The sequence below is a fragment of the Pteropus medius genome, unplaced genomic scaffold (assembly GCF_902729225.1).
Source record: "Pteropus medius unplaced genomic scaffold, Ma_sr-lr_union100, whole genome shotgun sequence".
NCBI classification, from domain to species: domain Eukaryota; kingdom Metazoa; phylum Chordata; class Mammalia; order Chiroptera; family Pteropodidae; genus Pteropus; species Pteropus medius.
This window is the reverse complement of record NW_024353909.1, coordinates 2,647,422-2,674,039: the sequence shown is the minus strand read 5'-3', so window position 1 is coordinate 2,674,039 and position 26,618 is coordinate 2,647,422. Positions and strand designations below refer to the sequence as shown.

The 26,618-nt window shown below is 45.6% G+C and overlaps 1 long non-coding RNA gene across 1 annotated transcript; it reads left to right on the top strand.

Moving 5' to 3' along the window:
- The first annotated feature begins 1,172 nt into the window (after positions 1-1,172).
- LOC120593885 (uncharacterized) lies at positions 1,173-24,047 on the top strand. The gene is made up of 5 exons (XR_005650459.1): positions 1,173-2,272; positions 8,091-9,655; positions 16,036-16,099; positions 18,645-19,286; positions 22,647-24,047. It is a non-coding gene; the product is annotated as an uncharacterized LOC120593885 (long non-coding RNA).
- Positions 24,048-26,618: the final 2,571 nt, after the last annotated feature.

Here is a 26,618-nt window from a genome sequence, read left to right as displayed (position 1 = left end):
CATACACACACACACACACGCCGAGAAGTGAAATGCAGAGAAGCAACAATAGGAACCTAAGATTTTTTTAAAGATTTTTTTCTTTCCTATTTTTCTTCTTATTTTTCTTTTTTCTTTTTCTTTTTCTTTTTTCTTTTTTATTTTTTGGCAGATGCAGCAGTGTTTAAATTAAGTAGGAAGAGAGCATCTTCAAAGAAGAGAGGAGCAAGGGGGGCAATAATGGAGTGGGACAGCTTAAAGCAAAGATTTAAGTGAAAGAGCAGAGAAGCAGCAGAGACTTAGAATAGAGGCCACTTTAAATTGCAAATCTGAGATTTTTTTTTAAAGGAGGAAAATTACCTCTCAAATCGGAGGACAAATAAAATATGGAGAAACTTTAACACGTACCATAGACTAGACAATATATATAATATGTTAATTTTGTCTTCTAATATAAGACAATCAATTTCTGGACCTTTAGAAAGAGGGGAAGAGGTGAGTGACGATTAGAAGAAATAAAAGGGGAAAGTGAATCAGAACTGAAAGGGGGTAACTTAAGGAAACACAAGAAAAGGAAAAGTTGCACTTGGAAACAAGTCCAACTTTCTACCTTTCTGGACTTTAGAGAAAAGTAAAGTCAATTTTCTTGTGTAAAACCTGGAAAGCAGATGTTTTCAAAATGCAGGAAGCTATTTTGCCATCAAAAGCAGGGATGTAATAAAGGCAGTGAAAAATAATTTCAGACTAAATTCGTAAGAAAGAGAGCCAATATATTTAAATAGTGAGGAAAGGTCTAGAGTGGAGAAAGGGGGGAAATTACATACCCCTTCCCTAATGCCAAAAAAAAAAAAAAAAAGTCTTGCAGCTACCTCCAAGAGTTTGGAGCAGAATCTCGAAGCCAAAGGGCTTGAAATGAGAGGATGGATTTCAGATAAAGACTAGGAGCAGTACATCCCACCAGAGCCCAAAGGAGATCCCTGGAATCAAAGACAGCAGCCAGGGACCCTGCTACTGTACCGATTCCCAGTACATCAAAGCCATCACTTAGGCGGGTGTACGGTACCTCCAAAAAGCAAGCAAACAAACGCAGAAAAGAACAAGAGTCAGTCTCTCTCTCTCTCTCTCTCTCTCTCTCTCTCTCTCTCTCTCTCTCTCTCTCTCAACCTTTCTCCACCCCCCACCCCCTCCTCTCTCCCACCCCCCTTCAAATCAAGCTTTAGTCACTCCTACAGCAATAGATTTTTTTAAATGACAAGTATGTATTTATGTAAGTTCTAAATATGAACTAGTACCATTGAGATTACAATGTCTGGAATAAAATAAAATGCAATTTGCACTTTAAGTGATCTGCAAACAAAGGTAAAAATAACATTTATGTTTTTGAAGGCATTATTAGTACACCCTATAACATCAGGTAGACAGCACGCACTAAAACTTATTTTTCTTAGAAAAAAATATTTTTGCCCTAGCCTAGATGGATTATTTATTTTAGAAGGAATTTGGAGATTAATCGGGAAATCTGTTTGATTAAAAAGGAATTCTTCATTTTGAGAGATTTTCCAGTGTTCTTAAGAGCGTGCAGCTTCTTAGTCAAGACCAGGGGGAGAAAAACGGTTTAAGATTTTGCAGTTACCTCATCTAATCCTTCTGAATTCACTCTGGGAATAATGCTGTTTTATTTAGAAGAAAAAAAAAAAGAAAATACATTTAGAAAAATCAGGGGTTTCCTCTCTATGAGCCAAATCTGGATTGCCATTCAAACTTTTCCTGGCTGCTTTTCCATGCGGGACAGTTGATCAATAAAGCCAAGTCCAGCCTGGCTTGCTACAGGTTTCACCAGTCAGTGCTTGCAAAACCTTTGTCATTTTCTAAAAATAAAAAAGCTAAAAGTTATTGTAGAAGAAGGGGCTTTTTTTTGTCCCCTGCACAATGTGTCTTTTGTGAGGTTAATGCCATTCTGGGCTCTCGATAGCCCTGCACAATGGGAACTCTCCAGGAGCCTGCAAAGACTCTGGCTTTTTTCTTTCTTGATTTTTTTTTTTTAAGGGAAGGATGAAACATTCCTACAGTCCAAACACAACTTCTACTTTGATTAAATAAATATTTATCTTTATTGCAGCCATTGTATATTTTTACCTTCAGTTTGTCCAGTTTCTGATTATTATTTTAAAATTTTCATTGGCAACAGTTAATCTTTTTTTTTTTTTCCCTTTCAGTCCAAAGTGCAGGTCAGTGTAAAATGTAGCTGACTGAAGGAAGACTGATAAATCTGAATTTTTCCATAATACATCAGGTAAGGAAAATTGTTCAGACCCTCAGGAGTATATTTGCTTCCTATTTATCTGTCTTCACGAATCTGCATAAATCTGTTAGTTTATTTTTTTAAGATGTAGCAGAATTGAATTTCTCCTTGTAGATCTTGAAAACTCACTTAAATGCTATGTATTTAATTTCTTTTAAAAATGTAAATAGTACTAGAAGCGAACTTGTAGCTTGTTTCTTATTGTACAGAACAGCGCGGAGAAAGTCAGTATCTCCACTGGTCTAGGCTATTTGGGGGAAATTCTGGATATAAATGTATTTCGTGTAGCAATATAGGAAAATGTCAGCTTAATCTGGTAAATACTTATGCTAATTTTACTGAGTGAATTCGTTATAAGGAGGAGAGATACCAAGCTTCTATGATTGAATTATGCTTAGGCGATAATCCAGCATCTATATGGATTATTTTATGTACAAAATGAAAAAAGGAACCAAGAAATTCAGAACCTAAATCCTTCATTTAGCTGGCAAGAGGGCAGAAAATTTTAGACCAGTCTGTTTTGAAGATATTTACAGTAGGGAAAGAAAGTGGAATGTAGGCTAAATATTGCATTGATGTGTATATTTCTCTGCCTCTTGCTCAAAGGAATGGATATATACATATATAAACACAAAGATATATGTATAAATGGGTACATAAATATACATGTGAATGACTTTAGATGTCTTTGTATCTCTGTGTGTGTGAATATAGATGTGCACACAAATATACAAGGTGTACATAAATGAAGGTAGTATGCAGAGCTATGTGTGTGCTCTCTCGCTGGGGGTTTTTATTTCCAAATCTGTTTGAAGTTACTTTTTTTTTTCTTCAATATAACATAGACGTGTTGGTTTAATGATGAAGATGTGGATGGTGAATTTGAGTAAGAATCTGCTCCCCTGCGATTTTCAGAATCTGAGGTTGCACTGTGATCAGCTATTATTTGGTCCAAGGTGCGATGGGCCAGTCTTAAGGGGAAAGAGAGGTGAAGAGGATCTTAGGAGATCTTACTTCCAAAAGAAACCTAGCTTCTGGGCCCTGGGTTTCTTCTGCTGGGGGTTTAGGGGATACAACACACACTCACCAAAAAAAAAAAAAAAGGGAGGAAGAAAAAGAAAATCCCGTGTGGAGGCAGGGGAGGTTGAAAGAAAGGATGCCTCTCCCGGTACAACTCTAGAGCTGGATCTAAGGGAAGAGTTGCAGGGTGAAGAATGTGCAGGTTCCTTTTTGAATGTGTATTGTTATTCTAAGTCTATTGTATGTACGTGTTACTGTCCTTTCATTTGCCACGACAACATATGGATTCCATAAATGCAGACATGCCGAAGTGCATCTGTCTGGCTAGTTAACACGATCCAAACATCCCTCTTCGTTCCGCTAACTCCGGCTCTTCCTTGGGCTCTCTGGCAGCGCTCCGGGCCGCCCTGCCCATGCCCCAGGCTCGCAGCGCCCCTCAGTCTAGCCCTTTTGTGGTCTCCTCGCGGGATCCAAGGTGCCGCGCCGAGGAGGCGGGCTGCTCGCTGTGCCGGGGTCAGAGGCGCCGCTGCCACCGGCCCACGAGCGCGCGGGCACGAAAGGGTTAAGCTGCCCGAGCCCAGGGAAGAGGCTGCACTCATCCCCAAGCGAGGTGCAGCCACCAGCAGCTGTGATTTAGGGGTCAAGTCCGAGATCACCTTTCTCCTGCCTCTGGAAATAGCAGAAGATGAGGTAGGGAGGGAGAAACAGGAGGGAGAGGCAGCCAGGCGCGGCACTTGGCACTTCATCCATCCGTTCCCTCCCCCCACCCCCGAGTCCACCTCCTGACCCCCAGACAAATGGAACAGTTCCCCTTTCTCCTAGGGGTGCGGGTGAGGTTATTCTGAGTGTCTGAATTGCTCCATCCGTAGCTCTGTCCTACTGTTAAACCACTGCGCCCCCGAGCCTTAACCACTAAATCAGAAAGTTTGCTCTTAATGCGCCAGAGGGTGAGCAGCTGGGGCCGGGTAAAAATTGCTCCCCTTTTGCAGAAAACAGGGGTGCCCTCGGCAAGATGGGGGGATCTGGATGTTGGCACCAGCCCATGAGACCCCAGTCACACTCCTCACAGCTGTGAGTGGATGTACACAGTGGTGTCCATTACATGCAGCTTCTTGCTTTGTGCCCACATTTTCGGTCAAAAGCTCCCCACCCCCCAACTCAGGCAGCCTGGAGAATACTTTTGTCAAAATATTTTTCACGCCTGAAAGATAACCAAAAACCAAATTCAGATTTGTTTCTGAGGTGTTTCTTTGGAAAAGAGCAAAGCGTCTTAAGTCCCCATTTGCTTTGCACTGCGCTGCCGGGCGCACCAGGTTGTGGGGCTCAGTGCCCAGGTGATGCTCTGGTGGACTGTAGGGGCGCGCACACACGGCGTCTGCAAAAAGAGCTTTAACTGAGAAAGAGCTTTCCAAAATCATCCCCACAAGGTTGGACTTTAGGAAGACGACGGTTCTTTTGGAAAGTTACTCCAAGAAGAAGGAGTTTGGGATGAGAAAAGAACTGGCTCAGAATGACACAGAGAAAGGGGAGCTGGGTCCCTGGGGGACAGGAGGCAGGTGGCGGGGAGGGGGGGGCCGCTGAGAGTAGACAGGCAGAGGAGCGATGGAGGAGGTCCACACGCAAGGCGTGTAGGGCACGGCCGGGAGGCTCGGCGATGCGCTCCCCAGACGCTCCCTCCAGCTTCCAGAGTAAGGGCGAATCACCCCGATTTCAGCTTCTGCTTCCAGGGCCAAGAGCGGACCAGCTGGTCCAGAAGGCAGCTGAGGTTTGTCTTTAGAGTCCTGCCGCCCCCCCTAACCCCACCAGAGGCTCCAAACCGCGGAAATCAAACCAAATTGGCCGCTCGAATCTAGAGAGGTTTCATCCCTGGGGCAAGGGGGAGGGAACAAGCCTTTTTTTTTTTTCCCTTTTGAACTCCGGATTCAAAAGAGACCACAACCTACTCTTGAGTGCCATCTCAGTACGTGGATTGTGGGTATGTTTCATTCTTTCATTCTCCCCCCACCCCTATTTCTCAGAAGTAAAACCTTTAAAGAATTAGCCCCAAACTTGGAGTGCCCGGGTCCTTGAAAGAGTTCCAAGCGATAAAGCCTGCCCTTCATTTCGAATACATGGCGCATTGTGAAAATGCAGGGCAATTAGTCAGTTCCAGAGTTTGAGTCAGATTCCCAGTTTCCTTAACTCCTTTGCAATGGAAATCTGAAATCCAACCTTGGGGCAGGAGGCGCCTCCGAGCTGATGGCTCTTCTGGGTTCCGCTCTGCCCGCACCACCAGCAAGCGCTGGCTTCCCTTTTGGTGACCTGGTACCAGAAGTTTGCACAACACCTAAAGCCTGAGGCAGGTGAGGAAGGGAGGGAAATACCCTCATTTCAACGCAACAAAGTGAACAACTCGAGGGTGAGAGACCCTGGGTTCAGCTACCTCGCTTTAGGGATTTCCAAGGGCAGAATTTGGTGGGGTGGATTGAGGTTCCCAACTTGCCACCCTGAGGCAGAAAAAGGGATCCTTGAGAAGCACAGGCTTGGGAGCAGGGCTGCAAGCCGGCAACTGAGCCCATCTGCACAGAGCCGGCTAGGGCTGGCGTGGGGAGTAGGTGGGTACCCACGGTAGCACGGTAGCACGTGCATTGTTGACACACAGCCACACCGGTGTGTGCTAATGGAGGGATGCGTGGCTGAGCAATCCTCGGATGCCTGCATTTCTTGCAGGCATGGCTTGTTTAATAGCCAGAGAATTGAGTGCCTTACCCACCCATCCACCTCCCCCCTCCCTTTTTTTTTTTTTTTTTGCTAGAAATGTAAAAGGGACCTATACAGTGTACATATTCTTGAAGGGAACATGTGCCTTTTTTCCTTGAGATACCTAGCATAATATTTCAGATATGAGGCAGGGAAATCTTGAAGTGAAGGAAATCAGTGGGGGCTAACGATCTTTTCCTGATTTTTTTTTTTGTGCCTGTCCTCAAAGCCAGTAATGGGATTTAAAATGAGAGATTCCCAGTCCTCATCCTCCCTCCCATTCCATTTTGCTCTCTTTGCCCCAGAAAAATATCTGCAGTAACCGACTGCACGTCTAAGGGGACGGTTTAAAAAGAAACACGGTTTGAGGTGTGCATCAACTTTCTTTTTCTTTTCCAAATGAAGCTGAAAAAAATTCCAAGGACAATTTAAGCACTAAACAACATCGAACAGATATTTTTCCAAAGCAAAAATTTTCTAATTCGTTTGTTTCTCATTCTTAGAAATAGAGAAAAAGGCGAATCAGATCTTTCCTGTACGCGGATGGCATGAAATTTGGAGCCAGTGTTTGGTTAAGGCAGGAGGGTGGAGGGCAGGGTGCGGCACCGCGGACTCCCAGGATCCGGTGCTCTCCAGGCCCGGGACCCACAGTCTGGGGCTCCCGTTAGCTGGGCGCCCCGCCGCGTGTCCTGTGGACCCAGACTGAGCCAGGGGAGAGGGCAGGGCAGTGGCCCCCTGTGGGTGCGGCCGCCTCCTCGTTTAATTCCAGGACTCAGCGGGGCAACAGGGACATTCGACGCCAGTTTCCTCGCAGAGGCAAAGGGTGCGCCCTTTTCTTGGCTGCTCTCCTGCCCCCAGGGCTGGGCGTTTGAGCGAGGAGGCTCTGTTCCCTCCTCCCCTAGATCCATAACCTTAGAGATCCCAACAGTTTCCTCAGACACCGACCCTCAGTTCACTGAGACAGGCGCGCATCCCTAATGCCTTGCACATCCAGTCCCAGTTCGAGGAAACCTTTATTCTTCCACCGGCTCGGGGCTCGGGGCTCTGGAGAGGAAGCCGGAGCGCTCAGGGCCCTGGCGAGGCCGGCTGGGGAAGCTAAGCCGGCGCAGTACTGCTGCGCCAGGACCCCGGCGCCCCTCACAGGTGCGCGCACAGCATGGCCCCACTGCCCCTCCCTAGGGTGGGAAAATGGCCCCCTACGGAGCAATTCCATCACCTACTGAGCCCCTTCGGGACGTCCCCCAGAAAAACCACCTGGCTGGGGGCCTGGCCCCAGCAGCCACCTGGAAAGGGTTGGGCACAGCGGCTGCCGCACCTTGTGCCGGTGGGTGGCCTGAGCTGCCCAGGCCCTGCGTGGGCCTTCGGCTCACTGCCCACTCTCCAGCTCGGCCGCTAGTGGTTCGATTCCCTCTCCACCGCCCTCACCGGGCTGGCCAGTTTGTTTTGGAACACAGGTGCTCCAACCCCGTCCTGCAGGGCACCAAGGTGGGGGACACAGGGTCAACGGGTCGGGGACAGCTGGGGGTCCTGAACCCAAATGCAGGAGGACATGAGGCAGGGTTCCCAGGCAGCTGCTCCTTGTTGAGGCCTGAGGAGGCTGTTCTGCACCCTGCAGCCCGCGGAGAGCTGGGAGTGGAGAAAACCCTGGGGCCCTGCTCGCCATGAGGCCAGCCAGAGAATGGGCTGGCCATGGAGGTGGGAGTGGATGTTTAAGGTTAGTGAGGGCCGGACGCGACCAGTGCCTGTGTCCGGGTGTTTGGTACTGCACGTCGCCCTCTGTCTCATTTTGTCTGGGAAGGGAAAGGAAAGCAGGCAGATTTGTGCCGACCCCTCTTCCCGCAGTCTGGGAACGCTGTAGCCGGAAGAATTGCTCATAACGACACTTAAGCCCCGACACTTGAATGCTAAAGGTTAAACCTACAGTCTTCAGGGAAGGGCTTCCTGCCAACTGGAACAGTGGTGCGCGCTGCCACAGGCTCTCCTCCACCCCGCCCTGTCCCCTTCCAGGTACAGCCAACTTAACGGGCTTTTTGACGTTTGTTCATTTCAGGATGAGGTGCGGATGGTTGCTGGCTCTTCCCACCTCCACCCTGCCCTCCAAGGAACCTCTCCTTCCTTGTCGCCTCCATTATTTTGCCTGTGGCTGTCTGCACCTCAGTTTGCCTTTGGAATCCCTGACCTGTGGGTTCCTGCTTGTTCCTGCTGTGGAGTTGGAGTGAATCCTCCTTTGCAACAGATTCAAGGTTCACAAAATTGGACACCTGGGGAGAAACCACACTCATCCCTTGTTCCTTTGCTCTGGGTACTTGGTGGCCCCTGCAATTTGGCGCAGGCAAAATCAAAGCAAATACATTCAACTTGGTGCCCAGCATGGAGGGGTCTGCAGGGAAAACCTGACTGTAAGGGGGCAGGTGGGGGCCAGATTTTCAGGTAGGAAAAGTTTTCCAAAAAAGAAACAGCCATGGGGGTCTCTATCCCAGGGACTCTGTGCTGGGAGCCTGGGACCAAGAACACCTTTTCCTGCTCTCTCTTGATCTCCCTTCGTCCCCCAATGATGGTGAGATTCAATTCAGCACCCTTAAAAAGGGCATTCCTGCAGGAGATCGGTGATATAGTAAAGAGGATGGGCGTTAGCTCTTAGGAGTCTGGCAAAATGACCCTTTTCTCTTCCTCCCTCCCTTCCTTCCTGAAGGCCCAACATTTGTTGAGCACCTACTATGTGTTAGTTCCCTGACACCTGCATGTAATTTACATGTAGCTACATTTAATTCTCCCAGTGGCCCTGGAAACCTGGTATTATTAGTCTTATGTCAGAGCAGGAGATTAAGATCACACAGCTATGAAGTGGCTTATCTTGAATTCGAACCCAGATCCATCTGGCTTTAAAGCTATTTCTATTACACTGTCTGTCTGGGGTCAAGGTCAAGAGAACCAAGGACACAAGAGAAAATAAAAGAGATATACAGTACAGACGGGCTGAGGGAATGGAAAGAAAAATATTCTGGGGAAGGGTGCTCTGGTTTTGATAGGGACTCAGAGCGCAATTCAGAGCTGGGAGACACACCACTGAAAGTCATGGTGGATGTTCTCTAAAGGCCAAAAAACAGAAATGACAATGAAATACTACAATGTAAATGATTCCCCAAGTTGACAGCAACATACCATCACCCCTGAAGCAATTGCCCAGTGCACTCCTGGACTAGCAGACCTGTGCTAGCTATACCAGGGGAAGTTCATACCAGGCTTTTTGTTTTCCTTTGTAAATTTTCTTATTGTCTGAAGCTCAGACAAGTTCCTAAGTTCTGTGAGTCAGCAAGGCTAACAGGAAGGGATGATCAGCTGACCAGTTACTCATGAACAAATATGAGGAAATCCAGAAAACTGGGGAGAGGGCAGCAACATCCAAATGGCAGGATTTGGGGTCTCCTGGTTGTGGGGGCAGGGAAGGGTATGTGTGGCAGCACGCCTGCGGACCCCTCTGAAGAAATATGCTTGCTTCGTCTATATTGAAATTCGGCTATGGGAGAGTCTTCCACTGACTCTGGCCTCTGCATGTGCCACCAGGCCCTGAAGTGCTCCTCTGGGTGCTCTCCAGCAAGAGGATGCAGTGGGCAGGTCAGTGATGGGGTCTGATGTCTCTTCCTTGCGTTTAGCTGGGTTGACTGGGGCTGAAGCCAGTGTGTGTGACTGGTCAGGACTGGCCAGGCCCACACAAAAGTGTTGCTGAAAGCCTTGTTAAGGAAGTACTCCTGACCAGGCAATCCAATTACATAATGCTGCAAAAATAACTCCGGGCTGGGAGTCTTGTCAGAGTGACGTATTTTGTTAACGGAGAAGGGTATCAAATATCTATCTTTCAACCCAGGGGCTGAAAGTATACTTGTGGCATTGATGGACTCGCCCTCTCTCCACCAAATTAGCGAAAGTGGGGGAGAAGCTGCAAAGATGTACAGTTTTTTATCCCCTCCTTTTATCCTCAGGTGCAAATAAAGCCCACTGTTCAACTTAGCTGTGTTCTACCAGCTCTAAGTCCATATATAGAGTTACATGTACTCAAATTAGTCTCGCGGTGGTCCCTGCTGTAAATGGATGGAGGAAAGTTGACGGAAAGAAATGAGGAGAGAGGAATAAACTAGAATGAAAGTGTTTTGTTTTATGAGTGGAGCAGGGTAGGGGGTGAGTTATCTTGTTATTTCTGTCTAGACTGGGCCTCTCACAACAGTGACCAACTGCTCCCAATTTGCCCAGGACTGTCCTAGATTTAAAACTGCATCCCAGGACCCCCATAAACCCTGGAAAACTAAGACAGTCAGTCACTGTCCTTCCTACAGGCTTTGGCCAGATTTCCACAAGGACATAGAAAATTATGATCAAAATAAAGTAGATCCTTTCAATTCAAAATTATTCAAAGAATGACCTAAATAAGCTATTTCATCATAGATGTGAAGGCTCTATTTCCTGGAATTTGAAGAGAGAGCCACATACTTGCCCCCACCTCCCACCATTTTGGACTCTGGAGTTTTCCAGGTGGAAGGATTACCTGTTCCATCCACTTTGCTTATCAGATAGTTTCCGGACATGACTTTGCCATTCGAAAATGCCTTGAGCCCCTGCCATGTTTTGGTTGGGGATTGTTTTATATCATTTTGGAAAAAACTCTGCTTGAAAGTCATAGGGGCTTGTCTTTTCTTCACCTAATCTCTTTCGTGAGGTCTCAGTTCCTCCCTGTGGCATCACGGTCACATACGGAGCTGTATCAAACTTCTTTAATATATTCTTCTCGAGTCTGTTAGCATTCCCCCCTCCCCTAATGTTGATAATAACAGCATCTGATCCTTTCGTTCTAAACTGCAGCTTTCCAATTCATCCTGAATCTAGACCCCATCTGACCACCTTCCCAAGGAGGCCAGTGAGGATAAGCCATCCCCCATCCCGGACGCTCACAGCATATGAGCTTAGATTTACATTCATTCCCACTTCCATTCTTTTTTAAAATCAAAATGTCTCTAAACTCCTTGAGCTAATTATAAAAGCAAATAGCTTTCCCTCCCTGAGTCATATTCCCGGGCTCGTAAAAATGCAATTCCACTCGGAGACCACCTTGTCGCCAACATGAAAGTCGGCTTGTTTAGGACGCAGGGAGAGGAAAGGGTGAAGCGCCAGCGCCTCCCACCCTCCCCCAGCAGGCGCTGCCTTTATGGAGTCTATTTCCAGTCTGTTTACCTGGCAAGGGCCACGTGACCAACCCAGAAGGAAATGCTGACATCATTGTCTCTCTCTCACACATGTGCGGCCTCCCTCCCTCCCTCCCTCCCAGCCAGCTCTGCCTGCATTCCGGCACCCATCCTCTCCGCCTCTCCAGCGCCCGCGCCTGCCCCCCCTCCCCCCTCCACCTTCCTCTCCACAATTTATTTCTCTCTACATCTTACTTTCCTTTGTTTCTTTTCCTTGTGGGCTGTCTCATAGACTGTCTTGGGGACACACACACACACACACACACACACACACACACACACACACAGAAGCAGGCGCCTGAGATGCGCCACACACTAACACACTTCTGGGCCTTTTCCTTTTCTTTCAACCCAGCTTTTCTTCCCCTTCAATCCTTTCTTTCAGATCTGTGGCCAGTGAGTCTTCCCTCTATTTTAAAAATACATTCCCTTTCCCTATAGATTCGATTCTAAAGGGGAAAAAAAAAAAAACCAAAAAACTAGCAGGCCAAGGGTGGGGAGAGGGCATAGCAAGGCAGCCCGGTCCAGCCACTCAATTTCCTGCTCCAGTGGACTTGGAGATTTAGGTGTTAGGGGTTTGGTCATACACACCTTATTTGTTTGTTTGTTTGTTTGTTTGTTTGTTTTTCAGCCTTTCCTCTTCCAGTCTCCCCCCTCCCCCCACGGTTCCTTTGCGGGCTGTGGTGCCCTCCCTTCCCCACAGCCAGATCATAGGTCCCAGGAGCTCTTGTCCTTGCTTGAAGGGAGCACATGAAATTGGCTTCTGGCTTTTCTCTGCCACTGCTCCTCATTCTGTCAGGGGCTGAGGAGACTTCTTAGCATCCTTCCAGCCCCAGACCTAGGGAGCTGGGGGCAGAGCAGGGCAGAGTTCAGCCCTGGTACTTCCTGCCTCTTCAAAGGGCTATTTATATTCGGAACTATGTGACAGGGCTCTGGGGTTGGGAAAGCTTTCTGGGTGCACATGGGCGCAGAGCCAAAGCATGCAGTTTAGAGGAAATGTTTAATGAAGACATGGGAGCCTCGAACTGTATTTATTCTTACAGAAAGGTTGATTCAATGTCCCTGGAAAGTGCCTCAAAAGTGGACCGCAAGGTAGTGAGGCCAAAGGGTGGAAGAACTGGGAATCCGAGACTGGCTCGCTTGGGCCACAGGGCAGAAGGTGGACTTTCATGCTTTGGCTCCCCCCTCTCACCCCACGCTGTCATATCCTGGTGGGACCTTGAGGTGGAAGGACATATAGGAAGGTCATGCAAGAATGAGATCAAGTAATCATTACTTAGGAGTGAATTTATAATCCCCAACACTCGTATAGGTTGGGACTCAACCAGGAGGACATAAGCGCTTGAATGGGCATATTTACCACTGAGTTATACAGAAAACCAGAAATATAGCATCCTGTTGGAAGACCTTAGAAATATCTAGAGATGAGACCTTCAACATTAAAATAGTACTACTGGTCTTCAGTATTCAGATGCATTCCTATTTCTTGAGAAATATTTGCAGTACTGTGTCTGTTAAAATGGCCCTTGAAGCCAGTGAAGAGAGAATTCCGATGTGGGGTTACCCTCTGGAGATCTTTTCAGTGAACAAAGCTGGCAGGGGCGTCTGATGAGGGAGGTCCAGTTATAGATATGTCCCTTTAGGCATGTCAGGATCTTAATCATTTTCAGACATGCCGAATCCAGAAGCTTCTACGAGCCTTTTAAATATTTTGTACCAGTTCTAATTTTAAACTTCCAAATGTTATAGGTCAAGGACTCACTGTTCTGAGTTGTCAATTAGGCAGGTAGCTCTGGTGGTCAATTAAATGATTTTTGTGGTTTTAGAACCCAAATAAAGTGGTGTTGAGAGTTTCAGTGTCATTATTATCATTGCCATGAATATTTATGGGGCCATGGCTGCTTTAAAGTACAAAAGAGGAGGTGGAGCACAGGTTCCAAACGCCCCACTGCGGGTTAGAGATGCCTTATCATGGATCCTACACTATCCAGTCGTTATCAATGTCTGCCAAGCTAAAGCTCAAAATGGTGAAGAGAGCTGATAAAGGGGGCTGGGAATTATGTAAAGAACAGAGAAGGGTTCTAGGTCTTTTAATATGGCAACTTTCAAGATCTGGAAGAAGGTGTGTGTCAAGTACTTTTCCCATCCTTGAGTCTAGTTCAGGCTCACATCCTCATGAGGACCCTGTCCGAGGCCCAATGTTTGAGCTGACCCCACCCTGCTTCTCATATTCAGCTCTCTGGGCAGATTTCCTGGATTAGTTTACAACTCTCCAGGCACCAAAATAACATAGACAAGATCCATTTGTTACACTACTCAATACCTGTGATGATGTGGAAATGCACACGCATTTATGAATACATTTGTATTCATGTTATGAGTTACTCCACCTGCTTCCCCAAGGATAGGCACCATATGGAGTACACACTGTCCACATCTCCATAAATGCCCACAGTGCTAATTGGTACTCAGTGATGTGCTTACAGTGAAGAGGAAGATAATGATAAAGTTGATGGTGATGGTGATGGTGATGATGATGATGATGATGATGATGATGATGACGGTGGTGGTGGTGGTGGTGATGACCATGATGACAGCACTGAATTGCTAATAATGATTCCAGGGTGAAAAGAGTTCTGGGCATAGAGATGTGCTTAACAAAGACTGGCTGACTGAATGGATGAATAAAGTTTAGGTCTTTCACTGAGTGTTTTTCTGAGATCTGATTCTTTAGTTTTTTAAATTACTTCTTAAAAGAAACAATCTCAACAAGCTTGTGAGCTGGGCCAAAATGGCATAACAATAACACGAGGTAGATGGACAATCACTTGTGTCAGTCAGCTAATACTTCTCTCTCTCAAGGCAAATAGCCGCAGAACAGAGAGTCCTTTGCTGGGACGTAGAGCATAGATCCTCCTAATCTGCTCAGGAAAGGACATCAGAGAGGTGATGCTCGTAGCACAGGATGGACAAGTCTTACAGTCAAGGCATGAAGGAAGAAGGACTGCAAGCCAGGGATTGAAACATATAGAAAAGTAAATAAACATATGAAAGAACTCCTTAACTACTGGAAGAATCAAGACCTTTTTTTAAAACTTAGAGAGTGGAAAGGTCACCAAAGACTTGGGCTGGAGTCCCAGCTCTGCCACTTGGAGCCAAATGGCCTCCAACAAGTCACTTAATCCTTAGAGAGTGTTTTCTTCTTGTAAAATGGAGATGATAGTGCACGCTCCACATGGTTGTTTGAGGATGAAATGTGATGGTAGATGTAAAGTGTCTAGCACAATGCCTGGTATCTGGCAAGTGTACGATACACAGCAGAAATGATTAACATTATCCTGATACTAGTTACCTGTCTGCACTTCTGGTCTAAAGGGTGAATATCAAATCATTGTGGAAGTATTGCACGAGCTAGAGAGACTTAAAAAAATCTAAGATATTGTTTTCGGGTATTAATGAGCTCTGGGTTAAATATATTAATACTGGGAAATGAGGCAATAAGATGAAGATATATTACAAGGGCAAACTTTCTCCATGTACAGGTATCTGATATACCTAATTCCAACCATAAAGTTAATGAAATATGAGGAATGCAAGCACCCACCGGATTTCCTCAGGAGGGGGTCTCGTGAAGATTTATAGTTAAAAATGACACAACAAGTTATTAAGGTGCTTGGGCTCCCTGCGGCAGAGGGGATATGTAAATCCAAAGAATAACTGTCAATGTAATATCCTCACCATTTGTAGCAATAGACTTTCCTAGGCTGAAATAGAATTTCCAGAAGTTATCTTTCCCTTTTGGAATTACAGAGTATGACAGATTTATTTCCACACATCTCACTTGCTTTCAGAGTTATTGTTTCCTCTTATTTTTCCCCCCTTCTTTGGTGATAGAGAAGCCTGAGAACTGATTCTGTCAGGAAGTTCTTGGGGAATTTTCAGAAGATTGTACAATCAGGGTATATAAATGACAGTGAGCAGCCAGCGTTTATTTTCTTTTATAAAAATATATACATTCATTGCCGATCTTCTGAGCATATCTGAATAATCAAAACCATGAATGACAAACACACCGAATAAATTTTTCAGGACTCGAGGATCCTTTTGGAGTAAGTTAGCATCATTTCTTCCTCTTAAAGCAGATCAAGTAACTTCTCCCCTGTCACTGGGCTTCTCAAAAAGAATGTGCTTTTAAATCTGGAATCTAGGATAGGAACTCCATTGCTCCCTGGACATCTAATGCCAATCCCCAAATTTACTGAATTTATTGACCAAGATGTTGGATGGAACAGGTTCAAGCATCTTGCTAAATGAAATATAGATTACATTTATCATTTCCTCTCAATCTACTAAAATCTTGTTACTCTTTCATGGAAGGAAATGAATCAGTTTGACGGGACTTGTTCTGTCAAGTGATATAAGTTCCCAACACTATATTCACTACAGATTATTCTAGAAATGATTTGGTGATCATTTTTTTCCAGGAAAAGTTCCAGATTAGGACATTATAAACTCCCATTTTGCTTTTTAAAAGTAGAGGTATTAATCCTGGTTCTTTTCAGTCTTTCCAGGTTCTTAAAACTGAAGTTACTGTCCTACACTTTTAGCCAATTATATCTCCTTATGAAAAACTTTTACCCTGAAAGAAATGTACTCTTAAAAAAAGGGGTTTCTACCAGTATTTATGGAATATTTAAAAGTTGATCATGCAAAAATAATGAGGAAGCAAATGGTCAAGACTTAAGATCTCTACTTTGACAGACCCACAGATTTGTGTATCATCTGAAGAAATTTCCAGATCGAATGGATTCAAGGCCAAAGACAGGTATGGTAAATTTTCAGATTCTATCAGTCTTGTAAGTCTCATGCAAATGAAAGTCATTATTTTCCATAAATATATTGAAAATCCACTAGGAACGAAATGAGAAAAATGGGAGAAAACGTATGAAAAACTTCATTGCTTATACCTTTTAATGGAAATTACAGTGGCCATAGGGTCTGCACATGTGCTAAAATCTCAGGGCTTAATAAAAACCCAACGTTTCCAGAGCATACACTGCATAGGTACGATCTCAAAGTCAGAACAGCCCCAACTCTGTAATGACCGGGATGGGAGCACGAAGGTGACAGCCCTGAAATGAAATTCTGGGTACTTCTGGGTATCTCTGGGGTTTGGGGTTTCTAAGTTTAATGGAGATAGATGCTTGTTTACAGGCTCTGAAGCAGAAAACCCACAATACCCTTGACAAGCCAAAGCTTGGTATTTATCAGTCTTTGTGAGCCTGAAGTTTAAGTTCCTGTATCCTTTCTTCGGTTCACCGTGCTGATTCCTAGCTGAGGTTATCCCCAGCTACCTGCTCTTCTCACATGGGCCTGTGGATTGTTCAACACTGCTGAGGATGTAAAGAACTTGAGTTGACTGCACCCTATACAAAGTTCTCCAATGTAAAAGCCAGGCATGGATGGCTGTTGACTCGATGGATTCCCCAAAGCTGCTACTCCACGCTTTTTCCACACTCCTCAATCCCTCACCAACCCCACTCTTTCTTAACTCTGGGCAAAAGATTTAACCCTTTGTTTTTTGAAACCATGATTGAAATCAACTTCCATGAACTTGCCCACTGCATCGCCTAACAGTGCCTTGCACGATATTGTTTTCCACCATCGAATGCCTTCTATCCTTAACCATTACCTCCTTTCTCCTCTTCCACCTCACTTCTAAAGCAAATATTCCCTGAGTTCTAGAGGCCAACACTTCCAGGTCCCTCCAATCCCCTGTTCCTTCGCTTGTTTCTCTCTTCCTGCTCCAGTTCCCACGGCGCGCCTGCCCCATCACTTGCACATCCTTCTTTAATCAATCCGTTTCCATTTGGAAATCTACACATACTCTATTCTCTATTGAAAACAAAACTTCCCTGGATCCTACCACCCATTTAACATGCCACCATTCCATTCGCTACCCAACTTCCTAAAAAAAAAAAAAATCATTTAAACAGGTTCTCCAGTCCATGGTTGAACACCTCCAGACTGGTGGACAGCTCCGACTTTAGGAGAAGGATGGTCATTATTTTGAGCCAAAATTGATTCCTTGGCCACCCTTGTCCATTGGTTCTAGTGTCATCTTGTGAGGCCACACAAAGCGAGTTTTATTTCCTGATGCAGACAACCTTTCTACTGTCCTGTCTTTTTCTCTCCGGTCTTTCTGAGGTAGGCACTGCCAGTTTGCTCAACTGTTCTTTACATGACCTAGTTCTGAGTCCCTTTGCCTCCCTGTTTAGTTTGACTGTCTCTTAAAGGGTTGTGGCCCAAGCTTAAAGGTAAATTATTTATATCTGCTCTGCCTAGCACACGAGCAGCATTCTTACCTCCTCATTGTATTTTGCTCAGTACAATTGTTAAATCCTCCTGCTATTAAACCTCTGAGACAGAGGTTTGCAAAGTATGGCCCACAGTGCTTCTATGTCAGAATGACCCAGGAAACTTTAGTAAATGCAGATTCTTGAGTCCACCTCAAACTTGTTGAATCTGACAATCTGGGGGCAGCACCTGGGAATCTACGTTTTAAACAAGTAGCCCGATGATTCATAATACATACAAAATCTGGAAAAAAATGCTTTCTGAACATCTGTTGCCAAGACTGGCCCCCTCCCACTCTGTTTGTGCAGATGGGTTTTTGGATCTAAGACAAGACCTTCCATTTTCTTGCATTACAGTTCATCTTGTTAGATTTGGTGCATTGCCTCAGCCTATCAAAATCTGTTGAGTTCTTTACTCTGCATCATATGACTTCATGACAACCACACATGGATTAAGACCCAAAATCTTAATGTCACAGTACCAGGCATCTCCCTCTACACTGACACCAACTACGGTCAACCAATTACTAACAAACTCATACTTCACTTTCTTTCCTGTGAGATAAATGGACAAACTGTCATTTGTCATGTTGCCAAATGCCTCGGTAAAGCCTGGCTGTTCTTTGTCTTCCATATTTCCCTGATCCACTGGTCTGTACCAATCCTCTCAGAGAGGGAAATGAAGCATTCTCACGGGCCATTTACAATGCATTCTAGACTCTGTGGCCAGGCAATGGACTGGAGAGTAAAGAACCCATCTTCTTTTCCTGTGACCTTGTTCTGAACACCTGTGGCGCTTAGGTTAGTTAGAGGACCCTTGACTTGTATTATCAATGTTGTCCACATTTTAACTCTACTAATAGACAAAGAGATTTGGAACTCTGAAGTTGTGTCTTATGTGTCTCTAAATAGCTCATAGTAAATCACACAATATCCTACTCAGTGACTTCTCTTTGAATGAATGCACTTTATATTTTATTCCCTTTCACTTACTTTCATTTTTTTTTGTGCAAGATGAAAGCAGACTCTGTAGTGAATATTGGAAGACTGTGCTTCTTAGGCACGAAGAAAGTGGTATGCCTGGACAGATCTCCACAGGCCTAATTGTTTCTTTTAGTCACCACTCATTCAAATGAGCTTGTTGGAATAAAGGCATTCTTTGAAATGAAGTGTGACAGAAGCACCGGGAAATGATGACACAGCTTCTGAAACATCACAACTTTACTAGAATCTGTGGCAATGGCCAATGAGACATAAGAAAGAATGTTTCTGAAAAACCTTGGCTTACTGGAGCCACTTAAGTCAGCATAACATGCAAACAATGTTTATTAGGGGCTTAAATTGAATGAGACCTTTTGAGATGATAAAGTGTATCAATAGGGCATGAGATGGCTGGACAAGGAAATTTAGCTTCCTTCTACATCACAGCTGTGAACATATCTGAGTAATTATCTGATGTATAAGATAGTGAGGATGAAAAACTATCAATGAATAGTGGAAAGTCCTGTGGTTTCCTTGGGTCGAGTGACTTTCTTCACGGCTACATCTTGTCTTTCCTGTTTTTGATAGGGCCAAGAAGATTCAGCAAATACTCCAGAACATTTTCCTACTGGAAAAGCCACATAATTCCAGTTCCACATCCCTGCTCTGCATGAGGTATAGGGTGGTGGTTTACAACTGGTGGGTGACTTTGTCTCTGTCCCACCCAATAACATTTGGCAGTGTCTGGGGACATTTTTTGGTTGGCACAGAGGTGCCACTGGCATTATTAGGTAGAGATCAGGGTGCTTCTAAATGACTTACAAGGTACAGGACAGCTTCTCTCTACTTAAAAAGAACTGTCTGGCTCAAAACGCCAATAGTAATTATCTCCATAAAAAAAACAAAAAACAAAACTCAATTAAAAAAGTATCCAAAGAGTGCCAGTATTGGGAACCCCTGGTCTAAGGCTATGCTTCCAGCCCCCACCCTGGAAGGACTGGTCTGTCTCAAAGAGTCACGTGACTAACTGCCTGGTGTGGGTCTGTGAGGTAACTTACAGGTGACAAACACTGAACGATACTTTGCAGCTCCATGGTGAGGCGAGGGTACCATGGCTGGAAGCTCGGCCCAGTGGACTGGTTCGGATGGCAACCTGAACAGAAGCAGAGTGGTTCTGGGACACTCCCGAGAGCTACGGGTTTGACCTCGGAATAGCTTACGGGAAAGGCCCTTGGTGACCTCCACTCATGGGGCAACCCACTTCTCTACAGATGCAGGGATACCAGCTCATTAGAATCAGGCAAAAAACATCAATGAGTGACATTCGTGGTCATAAAAGGGTCCTGAACAACAGGTTATAGAGACGTGAGTGGAGACTATAAGGACTCAGAAATGTGAGGTGGGCATGGAACACATGTACCAGCTGGAGAGCGTGCTGTTTTTGTGCTGACTGCAGGAAGGTCTGGGTCCTATAGGAATGAAAGGGGAACTTGCCTTACCTGATGTCCCTAGATAACAGATACATTTTCCCCAACTTGCTATTATTTTTGATATGGCTAAGATTTTAAACAGCATCAATTTTATATAATATAGGGAACTTGGTAGATTTAATGAAGCTTCCAAACGCCCCTTGAGAGATGATTACAGCTCTAATTAAAAATGGAGGATGACAGACAAGAATCCCATGAGACTCTCTAAGCAAGTGGCATTCGTACACTTTCTTTTATGGACAAGATTACTTTGTTCATGTCCGTCTGGGCTCCTTCTAGCAATAAACATTATTGTTGCTAAATTCTAATACATTATGATATTTAATGTGGTTCAAAGATCAGGAAATATTTAAAGCTGTAAGGGACAAAAATGTTTATAAGCCAAGCCAGACTTTCACTTATTTCATATACCTGTACTTACCATCTCCATGATTACATATGGCCTAGATTAGACACTAAATGAAGTCTTAGTGTCTAATCTAGGCATGGAAAAGAATATGGGAGGACTGGTGGGGCAGATGAGGATTAGGGCTCCACACTCAGACATGGCTTTAGGGACCAGGTAGGTATGGCAACTCAGAGAAGGTAGTGGAGACAGAAATCTAGGTAATGAAATGATTTTTAAAACATTATCAAGTAGGTCTTGAAAGTCCAGGCGGTCAAATACGTAGGCTCAGGAGATCAGGGGTACTGAGACATCAGTTTTAGAAGACAAAACTACTAATAGGAGCTTGTCTTATCACAAGAAGCCCGGGCTTCTAACCTCTATCGTCTAATCTCTATAGTGCTGGCTAGTCTTTGGAGAGTCTTGATCCTACATAAGTCCTGAAAAGGGGGTCATGCCACTTAGTGTCCCTGGTGGAGGTGCAGGTGTAGGGTATAGTGAGAAAGAGCCAGAAGCAAAACCTGAGAGACTGACCCCCAAGAGACCGATGATTTAATAATGACCATCGAAGTTTTTATTAATGACTGGCAAAATTTGGAGATTTCCCTCAACAGTGTCCAAATCTGGGGAATTGTCTGTAGGATTTAAGATTGAAGAAATATTCCTGAACCCAAGCTGTGGTTGCTTTGAGGTTGGTGGCACCCAACCTCATCTCCCCAAATCCTACACACGATCCACAAAATGTCTACCTATGATTCCCACACAGGCTGTGTTTTCCCTGCTGAAAATGTCTTGCCCCCCCATCAATAGCTACCTAAAATATTTTCTTGAGACCCCCAGTTCCTACTCTGCTCTCCAAGTTCGGTGCACATAACTCTATTTAAACTATATTGGTAATTATTTTTCTACTTAATGTCGTTCTCATAAGGCAGAAAGTACTTTTAGTTCAGGAACCATTTAAGTATATGAGTACTTATATATATACTATAGAGATTATATTATGTGACTGCCACATAGTATATGTTCAATCAATGTTTGCAGAGGAAAAGAAGGAAAGAAGGTAGAGAGGGAGTTTGTAAAAGCGGTAAAGACCACTAACCAGGCAGACAGCATGTCAGGCTCTTCCACAAGGGATTCAGGCAGAGACCACCTCGGAAGGATCTGCAGAGCAGTTGGCAATAGAGTTCAGTGGCTGCAGGGCTGTGATTCCCACGGCACTTACTGGCAGAACCCCAGGGAATCCCTCTTTCTTGGCCTAGCTAGCGACTTACCGCCCTGGAAGGCCAGCACACAACACAGTTCTGGTGACGCTTCTGCAGAGTCAGCCAGCACCAGCCTGAGGTTAGCTATGCCAGAGAGTTCCTAGTGTCTCAGTGGCTGGACTTTGCTACCAGTTTCCTCAGAGGCCTCTCAAGCGTGATATCATATTTGATCATTATTCATAATGATCGAAAAGAGTCCAGCTTAGCTTGTCAATTGCTTTTATCTACGCATCTTCCACATCAGATGAAAGAGTTTGCAGAGCTGGGTCCTCATTCAGAAATTCCCAATATGTAACTTTTGAAAGTGCTTCTTAATTCTCAAAATGTTACCCACTGCTGACAAAGACTATTGTAGCTGACAATCCTGAGTACATCTATAAGGATTTTTCAAGACCCTAGAACTTGACAACACAACCTTCCACTACTGTTCCATTCACCTGGCAAACCAATAAATTCCGTATTCAGGAGATTCAATAGAACATTCAGCACATATTCTGTGCTGCTCCAAGAAATCAGTTTTGTAGATGTAGAAGCTACTCAAAGAAAATGCTTTTAAGCTCATTGTTGAACAAGGTAATATAATAGCTTGCAATCACGGAGTTCAAGAATATTTGAACTAGAACGTATCTTAGAGACAGACTGGTCTGCACTGTGGGTGCTGACGCCCAGCTAGAGAGGGTAAGTAACTTGCCCAAGGACACCCAGCTAGTGAGTGGCCAAATGTGGCTGGAAACCAAACACAATGACCTTAAACCCCCATTCTGCTGCTTAGTATGGATGGTCTGTGTATATATAGTAATATAGATACACACATAAAAGGATAAAGTCTCGCATCACATAGCCTGAACTGTCTGCAGAAACCACAGCCCTACTAAAACAATAACCCATTTAAATTTAGGGCAGCCTGCTCAGGATTAGGCCCAGAGCCTCACCAGGCCCCCAGAAAACGGAGCATTGTTTCCATCCAAACCTCGCAGTGAAAGGAAGACTGTCAGCTGGCAATGACCTCGTGAGACAACTTTGGGGAGAGCAAAGGGCCGAGAAGAGAAAGGCCTCATTCTCATTGCAAACAGGAAAAGGAAAGAGAAAAAGAAAGCTCTGTCTCCACACAAGGTTGGCTGGGCTGGCTATGAACTGTTCCAGTACGTTCCATCAAACAGCCGCCTTCACGGAATCAAGCCAAGCGCACACAGCGGGTCTGGGGCTCCGGGCCCCAGGACGCACGCGGGCCGGCTCGCACACGCTCTTGCTCTCCTGCACCCTGGGAGAGCACTTATATGGGCTTCATGAGGCTAAGTAATAAACACTTTGTCTTCACCCTGCTATTTATGGGTTGCTCGGGGCATCCTGTTCTCTGCACTGCCCTCACCTGAGCAGACGGCCCCCGCAGACGCCACGTTTAATAGGGACGACAGTAAACGTGAAAGGCTCTGCGTGCCCCACACGCTCCTCTCTTTCTGGCCGCCAGTGCTAACTGCAGAGAAAGGCCGATCTGCATCCATTCACCTGTCCTCCGTCTCCCTTCCTTTCCCCCTGCTCATTTTCTTCCTTCCAGACATCTCCCAGCCATCTCTCTAAGATATCCTTCTCTATTTTACCACGGCCAGGAATTCTTTCATTCTTCGGTGACAGACCAGCCATCTCGGAAAACAAGTACTCTGAAACCTGCAGATCACCAACTGTCACCTCGAGCAGAGGTTCTGGGGATCGCTGGGCGCCAGACACATGCAGACTTAAGGAGCTGACGGGTCCTACCTGTTGCCGACTTCCAGGTTCACTCAGAAGCCGCGTGCTCCCCCCGCACGCACTGTGTTTGGGTTGCAAAGTGGAGAGATGCACGTTTGAAAGCAAGAAGTGCGTCCGGGACAACAGCCGTTTGAAAACCGCAGAGGAAGACGCTAGGGGAGTCCACTGGATACAGGGCCAAGGTCAGCCACTTTGGTCAGTCTGGGGCCCTTTTCACTCAGCTCCTTTGGGGGCTGCAGGGCTCTCAGCACTGATGGGTCCTGCATGAAGACAGCGAGGCGTCACGGCTGCATCCTGTCCACCCACGGGCCAGCGCACGAGCTTGGAGCCCTGCCACCTCTCAGCCTTGTCCTCATCTCGGGCTAACCTGTCGTATCCTGAAAACAGACGAGACAGAGGAGGGTGCGTTAACTCTGCTTCTCCCCACAGAACGCAGTTCGCCATTGCAGCACTGATTAAATACAGGACATTATCTCACCATAATGCCCTCCTGGCGGTGTTCCCAGGAAAATTCTAACTAATCATAAAAATAGAAAGAAAAACGCAACCTAAATTCCATTCCTCGTCTTAAATGAGTGATGTGTTCACTTTTATTTATTTTTCTGGAAGCGAGGCGGGAAAAGAAAATGAATTTTAGGGCTTAGAAAAACAAGCTACTAATAGTACTAAGTAGAGCTGGGCAGTGGTGCAGACAGTGCGATGCAGCCGGCAAGGCCCGGCACGGGCGAGTCCCGGCCCTGCTCCTCGCTGTAAACTTCGAGTTTTAAACTGGAGCACGTGGCAGGGCAAAGCCAGGGTGGGGTGAGGAAGGGGGGTGGTCGCGGGGCCAGGTGTGGACACACTCGCGCTCACACGCACACACACACGAGCCCATGTACCCATACAAGCTAGGTGCTCAACAGCATCCTTATGGCCCTGGCAGGCAAATGCTCTCCCGATCCCCATTTTAAGCAATGCCTGCATCTTTCTAGCACCATTCTTTCTGGAGACTCAGGCATGGCTGGAAGAGAATTTCCTGGAGATTCACCTAGATAATTCCTACTCACCCTTTAGCGATCAGAGCAAATGGCACTTCCTCCAGAAAGCCCTTTCCAAGAGCCCCGACCTTGACCCCAGTCCAAGTGCGGGATTTAAACCTCCCCTCCATAACAGTCATGTGGCTGTCATTAGTGCACTAATTGGTTGTTTAAGGGCTGCCCCCTCCGTTAGATCTAAAAACGTGGTTGTCTTGTTAACTACTTGTATGTGCCTGGTACCTAGTAGCTTTTCAATAAATGGCTGTGTTGGATGAGTGCTGATGGATTGGCCCGGCCTCTGAATGGTACTTAAGTTACTTTGGTAGGTCCCAAGCTAAGAAGCAACACGCGGATGTGGAAGGAGATCAGGGTGGGCCGACGACAGTAAGTACCAGGCCCCTCCCAAATATCTTCTCTTTCTTTCTGGGAAGTCTTTGCAGCTAAATCACGGGAGTGTTCAAAATCCTGAAAACCAGCTTCTGAGTTGCTTCTCGTAATGTTACACTGGATGAAAAGAAAATAAAGGACACACCCCACACCCCTCCTGCCTCTACCTGCCCCTGCTTCTGGCACCAGAATCCCAATGCTGCCATCCCCCATCATCGCTAGGACTGCAGTAATGGGCACTGCTACTTGATGGCAAAGTTCTAGCTGGGCTAATTAAGCCTACTGAGCTAATAACCTTCCATTTTGGGACCAGTATTATTCATAATTTAATGTATTGCTGCTGAAACATTAACCTTTCGACAACTGGCATGTTGCCCACAGCAGCCCAAGTGCTGACCATCTTTCAGTAAAATGAGTGTTATTGTTAAAACAGGTATAAATCATTCATGGCTGCAGCTTTTGTGTCAGACCCTACGTGAAAATAAGCAGTAAGCTGGGTAATTTATTTACCTTTTGGTGATTATTTTTTATGATTTTATGATCATATTCAATGATTCATAAACATTGGCATGGTGCCATTTTGTAATCATTTCACATTTTAAATATGGTGTGGCTGTTCTGCTTTTCATCTTTAAAAATTTCAGGATTGATATCGGGCAACTTAGTCCAGACACAAATGCAATTTCATTTGAAAGAAAAGGGTTTGGTGGGGGGTGGGGGTGGGGGCGAGTCCCAAGCCCATTCATTTTAACAAAACCATTTTCAACAGAGCTGTTTGGAGCTTCCACTTGTTACAGCATCGCACTCACTGCAGCAAACTTTCTTTGAAGTTTAACACACAGAGGGTGCCTTGAAATCTGAATAAAAGCACAGGAAAACAGTTAACAAGCTTCTGGTTGGAAAGATGATGGGAAGAAGCTGAAGGGTGGAGGGAGGCCTGGAAAATCTGGCCTTGGGCCAAGAAGGTTGGAAGCCACAAGTCTTACTCCCAGCACCTGGTCGGAGACTATGATTATATCCCCTGGGGTTCTGGAAACTTTACTGCTTGCCGCCTGCTCCTGCCGCCTGCTCCTGCCGCCTGCGCTGGCTCTGGGCTCCTATAATGCTTCCAGAAAGTAGCTTTTCCTCCTTATGACAGCAAGTAGGAGCTGGAGGCTGAGAAGTGGGCAGGTCTTCCACGGCCCGGGAGCTCACTAGACTGCCCTACATTCCTGAGACTTGCTTACAGTTCTCTTCACGTTTTTAAACCAGTGAAAACAGAATTCCTAGCATGTGTAGTAGGTGAAGCTGACATTCTGACAGTGAAAAGGAAGCAGGGCTGGGAGGAGGCAGGGAATGTGACGTCATGTTGAAACTCCTCTTCAAGGCAGAAGAGTGATCGGGAGCAAGCGTGCTCCTGGAGCCTCGTCTCATGTCAGGTGTGTTGGCACCGAGGGGAACTCAGCCAGAGGAGACAGGCGTCATCAGCCCAGACTTAGAGGTGAGGTCTTGAAATGCAGCCACGAGTATGTGCTATGAACAACTACAGGGAAAGTGCAAGTGAGAGGAAGATAATACGGGTATAGCTTTCAGGAACACTTGGAACTGAGTCGCTCTGCGAGATGGCCGCTTACTGTCTTTTCTACCTTCGGTTTCTTTAAATTCCCACTTACAGCTGTCATGTTTCTTTTTTTTTTTTAATTTCGGTTTTCTGGTTTTAGGATTTACTGGAATGTATGTAA